Source organism: Triticum aestivum, chromosome 6A (genome assembly GCF_018294505.1).
Source record: "Triticum aestivum cultivar Chinese Spring chromosome 6A, IWGSC CS RefSeq v2.1, whole genome shotgun sequence".
In the NCBI taxonomy this organism is placed as follows: Eukaryota; Viridiplantae; Streptophyta; class Magnoliopsida; order Poales; family Poaceae; genus Triticum; species Triticum aestivum.
This window is the reverse complement of record NC_057809.1, coordinates 82370712-82379353: the sequence shown is the minus strand read 5'-3', so window position 1 is coordinate 82379353 and position 8642 is coordinate 82370712. Positions and strand designations below refer to the sequence as shown.

General features: G+C 47.3%; 1 long non-coding RNA gene across 1 annotated transcript; it reads left to right on the top strand.

Annotated features, from left to right (window-relative positions):
• Positions 1 to 419: 419 nt before the first annotated feature.
• Positions 420 to 2051, top strand: LOC123130346 (uncharacterized). Its single transcript, XR_006463807.1, has 2 exons — positions 420 to 944; positions 1525 to 2051. It is a non-coding gene; the product is annotated as an uncharacterized lncRNA (long non-coding RNA).
• The last annotated feature ends 6591 nt before the right edge of the window (positions 2052 to 8642 follow it).

Here is an 8642-nt window from a genome sequence, read left to right as displayed (position 1 = left end):
GTGTGCCGTCGCTTGATCATCTTCGGCTCCACTTTGAAAGTATTGAGCCACCTGATCCAAATCTTACTTCATTTATGAAAAATATTTATTTTTAATTCTTATGCAAAATTTTAGAAATGACCCATAGCCCGGAAAACATTTATCAAGACATGGTCAAGGAGATGACGACTTGCCGGATAGTGCTTCGATCAACTCGGAACCACCAGACGTGGCTCCTACGGGTCCGAGATCGACTCCTGATAATTATTTCAGGAACATGTTTATATTATTATTTATTTTCCTAATTAAAAATCTAACATCCAGCAACACGGCCATGTTGAGCAGGCCACATGTAAGTAACTAAGTGGTGATACGTCCTAGTTTTCCATTGAGAGATAAAATGCATTAAGCCATCCAAAACAGAGTAGCATGCACGTATGTCATCCAGTCCAGAGAGTGGTAAATGAAATGATAAGTAAAAAGAACAGTAGCCCAGTACTGTACTATTAGTACTTCGCTGGTTAAGGCCCGTGTCTATCCAGAGAGACTACTTAACTTCTCGTTGTCCCACGAACAGAACCAGCCCACTCACCTCTCTCTCTCCCCCAAGAACAGAGCACGGCCGTCGTCGCCTCGATCTGCCCCGTCCGGGCATCTCCGGCGACACGGCAGATACCTACATATTTTCCTCGTCTCCCTCTACCATATCCCCCTATTTATTTGATCTGCCGCCGCCAAAAACGTCACCACCACTCAATCCTAGCGCCGCCTGATCCAGGTCCGGTGGGCTTGCCACCGGCTGTAGCGGCAACAACGTCTCCATGCCTACATCCTCCCCCAGCGCAGCCACACGCACGAGGCGTGCAGCCACGGGTGTCGGGCGCGTGCGGCTTCACCGGCGCAGCTCGGTCGCCATGGCTCTGCTGCTAACGGTGTGGACTAGCCACATCCTACTGCTACTACTGGTAAGTACTAATCCTGATTCCTTCTCCATGAAGTGCTCCAAATTTCACAACAAGTGCCTGCTATCAGTGAACGTGGGTGTGCATATATTGTTCATTTTATCCCAGGCCCTACTATTCCCCACTCAGCCATATTGCTTTCTTTCTCTTTGTTTATCTCAAGGCCAAGAAATTAATCAAGATTTAATCTATGGTGTGGTCATGGTATTGCTACTGATTAGATCTAAATGTTGTTCCTAACTAGTGTTACTCATCCTTGAACACCATATAGAAGTAAACAGTGGCAGTGAAACTCCAAAAATAATTACTTGTGAGTAGATTATAAACATCAATCTCTCAGTGTTTGCTACAGATTGGCAGGGATTAATAATTGGGACAGGTAGTATACACAGGAAGGTTGATCTTTTGGATACATACATGCATGTCTTAGCAAGTTACTAGTACCTAGGATTTGATTCTTGGCATGTTATATCTAGTACAAGCCACAGATGTCATTCACATAAACTTTTACAAGCTTTTGCAATTGATCTAATTAGTTTTGACTAACTTGGGTGTTTATGCAAACATTTTGTTCTTTTTACAGTAAGGTAAAGAGATCAAGGTGAATAGATGCTCATGGACTGATTCAAACCGAGGTGGAGATAGATAAGAAATCAAGCAAGAAGGGCTAACACAACAAGATACTTGATTAGTACCTGGTGGCGCATGTAACCCAAAGATCTTCACCGCAGTGAAGGACGGCAGTGTGGCAGAAGGTGAAAAGGCAAGTGGTGGCGGTACTCAGGCGTATGTGTGTGTGAGGTAGAATGGTCCAGTGAAAGGGATGGCTCCTATTTATAGTGGGGTGAATAGCTATGTCAGGTTTGAAGACACATTACATCTGGCATGCATGCGTGGTTAGTCTTGCATGCATGCCTCCACTTGTGTCTCTTGTGGGATGTACTATCGACAGGTGTAATTTGCTTGGCTGGCCATTAGTTGGCATTTACTTTATGTGAAAGAAATGAGACAAGGGTTTATAAAATATAAGGAGGTTTGGAGAAGAATTAGTTTTGCATGACTAAATGCTATTTGCTGTAATAATAAATGTAGTTGTTTCTATTATTTTAATTAATGTTTTGGCAACGTCGCTGAAATTATCGTTATCTAATATATATATATATATATATATATATATATATATATATATATATATATATATATATATATATATATATATATATATATATATTTGCGGTTTTTACAAACATGAGCAAATCGATATTTCAGAACTACACATAGCATCACTACTTTCGACTCGACTCAGGGACCAGAGCGTGGATGAAGCCACCGTCTCTCGTCATGGTCATGAAATCGCGGGCGTTGTCAGCCTGCATTTGTAGCGTTGTGTCTATATCACTGTTGGACGGTTGATATCTGAGGTAGAACTGCCCTGAGGTACGAAGGACATTTTGATGGATGATTTCCGCAAACTCCGACAGGATGCGAAAGAATTCTTGTCTAATGTCCACGTCATGGATTACCGACAAGCTTGCGGCCTAATCTTTGAGATTATTTGGTAGCAGAAGGTGATTATGGTCCCGTACGATGGCCCGCGTGTGATGGAGGGCGTAGTACGCATCCTTCTGAGCGCCAGGCGGCTGCTTGACCCAGGGGAACATCGTATTGTGGGCGAACACGTGCTTGTCGTACCTACGAACTGGCCTGGTGAAGGTGCCTCCAGATCTGGCGTAGCCGGGGAGAACATCATCAAAAACTTTCTTGATATTTGTGTAGTGTTTCTTCGATTGACGGTCCGAGTCGAAATACATGGCCATGGAATATTTCGGGCTCAAGAGGATGAGTGTGCAATGTGTGTCACTGCACAAAACACGGAATGTTAGAAAAAAAAGAACGATCGAAACCTAAGAAATCATATGTTACAGGGCGGTGAGGGGATGACTTACTCGGGAAAGTAAGGCACGAGGAAGTTATCCTTGTCTGGGTTTGCCAGAATGACGCCTTCGAGGTATGAACTCGCGACTTGCCGGTCCCCAGCGCTGCCCAAGATCTTGGCACGCATGTAGAAGGGGTCAACTATCATGATGTCCGGGGTCTTGTCTCTAATGATCCGCATCTCCATACTCAGTGAAAATAGCCGAACAAAGGTGTAGTGCAGCGGATGAAGGTTAAACATAGCGAAGATGTCATCAAACCGCAGGACGATCGTCCCCCGATGGCGTTATCCACAAAGCCCTTGCCCTCTGGAACCTTGGCCACGAAAATCGGGTATGCCACATCATTCTCGGAGAGACGCCTCTTCTCCAAAGAAAGAACACTGTCATGCAGAGTCCACATAGCACCGGTTGCAGCATCGAGCAGATTAGTCGGTAGCATCGGCCTACCCGCCACATGCACCCTCCTCGAGATATCCTTAGGTGAAGGTGGACCGTCCTGAGCATAGATCGTACTCAGTGCCGGCTGGCTCGCACCCTTGTTACTCTTTCTTTTCCGTCCCTTCTTCTTCTACTGTAATGGGATCGAGTTTTGCTCACAGACCGCCTTCTTGAGTGTGTTGGGGCTGATAATATTTCCCACCTCGGCTATCTGAGGCTCGGTGAAGGCGGCAGCTAGATTGCAACTAGAAGTATCTATGTCATCAGCACACGACAGTCGTGAGACTTCATCCCGCTGAACTTCTACTTCGCTGAGTCTAGGTATCTGCTTATCTTCCCCGCGTAACCGTAAGGAAGTTTTACTCCTATGAGGCAGGTGAAAAACTAATCGGTCTCCTCCTGACTTAGAGTGAAGCACGCGGGAGGGAAGTCATTTCCGGTCATCTTGGCCTTTTTGCCTTTCCGACGACTTTGTGTGTCCTGCTTCGCCTCATCATCATCATCATTAGCGTGAAGCTCCTCCCTGATGCCCATTGATTTCAAGTCTACCCTTGCTCTCGTCCCATCTTTGGTCCTCTCTGGCATGTTGAGCAGGGTACCAAGCAAACTCTCGCACACATTCTTCGTGATATGCATGACATCAAGGTTGTGAGGCACACGGTGGATCTTCCAGTACGGCAAGTCCCAGAAAACAGACCTCGTTTTCCATACCTTCAGCAGCGGTTCTGGCGCCCTTCACTTCTTTCCCGGCTCTGGCGCCTTTTGCTTCTTTCCCGGCAGTGGGCAATCTTTCCAATTTTTCAACAACTCATCTATTTCCTCGCCGCTCCTCATATGCGGGCGTCTTCGGGGTTCGGTTTCACCATCGAACAGATCCTTGTGTTTTCTCCATGGGTCATCGTCGCGAAGCCACCTTCGATGTCCCATGAACACGGTTTTCAAAGACTCGGGATCTCTATCTAGCTGGTGATACGTTGTGTCATCCATGCACCTGACGCATCCAGAAAATCCGAGGACCACCTGCCCCGCAACATATCCATAACCGAGATGGTCCTGCACCATCGTGAGCAGTGCGGCTCTCACAGGGAAATATTCTTTCTCTGCGGTGTCCCACGTATTGGCTGGCATTTTCCACAGCGTGTCTAGCTCCTCTTTCAGCAGCCCCAGATACAAATTGATGTTGTTCCCTGGTTGTTTCGGCCCTTCAATTAGCATACTCATGTGAATGTACTTCCTCTTCATGCCCAACTAGGGGGAAGGTTGTACATCCACACAAACACATGCCAGGTGCTATGTGTGCTTCTCTGGCTGCCAAACGGATTGACTCCATCGGTGCTCGCGCCCAGCACGATGTTCCTTGGACCGTTCCCAAATTCTGGATGTTCGAAGTTCAATGCTTGCCACTGGCTCCCATTCTTAGGGTGACTCAGCATCTTGTCTTTTTTATTTATCTCTGGATCATTTGCGTCATCTTCTCGCTTCTTCTCCTCCCTATCCGTGTGCCAACGCAGGAGCTTTCCTACCTTAGGGTCCGCGAAATACTGCTGCAGACGAGGAGTGATCGGGAAGTACCACACCACTTTTCGAGGAGTTGTCTTCCTCTTCTTGTATCGGGTGACGCCGCACACCGGACATATGGTAGACTCCGCGTGCTCGTCCCGATAAATGATGCAATTGTTCATGCACACATGGTATTTCACGTGCGGTAAATCTAGAGGACACACGATTTTCTTCGCCTCCTCGAAACTGGTCGGGCACTTGTTCCCCTTGGGAAGACGTTCGTGCCAGATGACATGTTCTCATCGAAGCATGCATCGGTCATTTTGTGTTTTACCTTCATCTCTAGAGCCATGAGCGTTACTTTCAGACGAGTATCCTCGGGCCTGCATCCTTCATACAATGTAGTAACCGCGTCTATCTCCAGTTGATCCAGCTTGGCTTTCTCTCGGGCGGCAGCTCTTGCGTTATCCGTCTGCTTGAGAAGCAACTCTTGAATATGAGGGTCCTGCACCCAGCCCATCGATGGTCCATCGTCGTATGCTCCGGCATCTTCATCTTCATGATCATTCCCTTCGTCTTGATCTTCTTCATCATCATGTCCAGCATCTTCTACATGATGACTGTGTACAACATCACCATTGTGATCATGTCCTGGAGATTCTTCGTCTTCTCGCCCGCCCTCGCCGCGGTGATTGTCTTGCTGCCCTTCCTCATTTCTTGCCCGGCCCCCATGGATGACTTCATAGTCATCTTCATCACCTTGCCATCGATAGCCATCCATGAAACCACGCAAGAGCAGGTCGTCCCGCACCTGCCCGAAATCCGAGTCCGCAATAAGGCTCTTCAGCTTGCATCTTCGACATGGACATCTTATCTCCGTCTCGTTCTTTTGAAGCACCTCAGCCTTCGCGGAGCTCAAAAACCTATTCACGATGCCTTCGGTCATCGTGCGGACCATGGTCCCCTGCGGGGTAGAGCAAAACGATATTTTAGAACCAAGAAAAAATTTGGCATGACTTTCCCTAAAAATAGGACCAAAAAGAATGCATAGTGCCAAAATTCTCGCCGAAACGGAAATGAATCAACATTCCGGCAAAATATTGGCAACTATCGCATTTCAAATACCGGTACCTGCAAACACAAACATATATGCAACACCACAAACATATGCAACACCACAAACATACATAAATCTAGCTAGGCCATAAAAAGTGCATGTGCACGTTGTTGGAGGTGAGGAGGAGGAGGCAGCCGAGACAAGTTTGGAGGAGGAGGTGGAGAGAATGAAGTGGGGAAAGTGAGTGTGTAGGTGGCTGTCCAAAATATCTAGCTAGTCCCAGGTTACTAATGGCGGACCACCTACAAATGCGCCATTAGTAACCCTGGTTACTAATGGCGCACCAGCTGGTGGTGCGCCATTAGTATTTTTGGAAAAAAATTGATAGTAGTGGCGATTGGTGAGTGGTGCGCCATTACTAGTTAAAACTAATAATGGCGCATTGTGCCCTGGTGCACCATTAGTATTTTTGGATAAAAATTATGTTAGTAGTGGTGCACCACTGCTATATAGTAGTGGCGCACCACATGTCTGGTGCGCCATTAGTGTCCATATTATCTATAGCCCTTTTCCTAGTAGTGGTTGATGTAGTCAAACGTCTTCACGATCCGACAGATCCTAGCACCGAAGGTACGGCACCTCCGCGATCTGCACACGTTCAGCTCGGAGACGTCCCGCAAACTCTAGATCCAGCTAAGTGTCGAGGGAGAGTTTCATCAGCACGACGGCGTGATGACGATGATGATGAAGCTACCAAAACAGGGCTTCGCCTAAGCATTGCAACGATATGACCAAGGTGGATTATGGTGGAGGGGGGCACCGCACACGGCTAAGACAATTGTCAACTTGCATGTCTATGGGGTGCCCCCTTCCCCTGTATATAAAGGAGTGGAGGAAGGGGAGGGGACGGCCCTCTATGGTGCGCCCAAGGGAGTCCTACTCCCACTGGGAGTAGGATCCCCCCTTCCCTAGTTGGATTAGGGGAGGAAGGAAGTGGGGAGAGGAGGAAAGGAAAGGGGGGGCGGCCCCCACCCAATTCGGATTGGGCTTGGGGGCGCACCCCCTCCTAGGATCCCTTCTTCTCTCTCCCACTATGGCCCAATAAGGCCCATATACTTCCCGGGGGGTAGCGATAACCTCCTGGTACTCCGATATATTCTCGAACTACTCCGGAACCATTCTAATGTCCAAACATAGGCTTCCAATATATCGATCTTTATGTCTCGACCATTTTGAGACTCCTCGTCATGCCCGTGATCACATCTGGGACTCCGAACAACCTTTCGGTACATCAAAACACATAAACTCATACTGTCGATCGTCACCGAACGTTAAGCGTGCGGACCATACGGGTTCGAGAACTATGTAGACATGACCGAGACTCATCTCCGGTCAATAACCAATAGCGGAACCTGGATGCTCATATTGGTTCCTACATATTCTACGAAGATCTTTATCGGTCAAACCGCATAACAACATACGTTGTTCCCTTTGTCATCGGTATGTTACTTGCCCGAGATTCGATCGTCGGTATCTCAATACCTAGTTCGATCTCGTTACCGACAAGTCTCTTTACTCGTTCCGCAATGCAACATCCCGTAACTAACCCATCAGTCACATTGCTTGCAAGGCTTATAGTGATGTGCATTACCAAGAGGGCCCAGAGGTACCTCTCCGATACACGGAGTGACAAATCCTAATCTCAGTCTATGCCAACTCAACAAACACCATCAGAGACACCTGTAGAGCATCTTTATAGTCATCCAGTTACGTTGTGACATTTGATAGCACACTAAGTGTTCCTCCGGTATTCGGGAGTTGCATAATCTCATAGTCATAGGAACATGTATAAGTTATGGAGAAAGCAATAGCAGTAAACTAAACGATCATCGTGCTAAGCTAACGGATGGGTCAAGTCAATCACATCATTCTCTAATGATGTGATCCCGTTTATTTATCGACAACTTTTTTTCCATGGCTAGGAAACTTAACCATCTTTGATTAACGAGCTAGTCAAGTAGAGGCATAGTAGTGACACTCTGTTTGTCTATGTATTCACACATGTACTAAGTTTCCGCTTAGTACAATTCTAGCATGAATAATAAACATTTATTATGATATAAGGAAATATATATAAAAACTTTATTATTGCCTCTAGGTCATATTTCCTTCAATTCCTCGTTCGATGAAGGATATGAATCCACCATTTACCTAAGAAAATCATAAAAGTTCCGGTCGGACAATGTGTCAAACACATCAAGCGGAAGGCGAAGCCGGAGAGTTGCCGGACGCGTACCACGGTAGCGTCTGGGCCGGCGATGACATCCTCCGCGGCGAAGACAGGGGCACTCTTCGGAGTTGGCGGCGAAGAGCCTAGGAAAGGCTGCGGAGCGGGCGCAGCGAAGGAGCGCGAGACGGACGGCGCGGAGATGGAAGAAGAGATGAGATACCAAATGGACCCAGCTGGTCTTCAGGCTGGATTTGGTGCAATTTAGGGTGGGGTCGGGCTGTTGGGTCCGACATGGCAGGCATGCCCGGGCTCCCCCATATCTGGCCCAAAATATGGGGGTGCTGGTCAGCTAGGCATTTGAGGGTCATTCGAGGGGCCCGTCTGGGTCAAAAAATTGTGACCAGAGAGTGACCGGGTGGCCCATCCGGGCGTATAAGGCGGGTTTGAGAGGTCTGGCTGTAGATGCTTTTACTGGAGGAAGTAGAGGAACAGTTAAAAGCTTTTTAGAGTGATGCTCCACTATTTATTTCATATTTTTT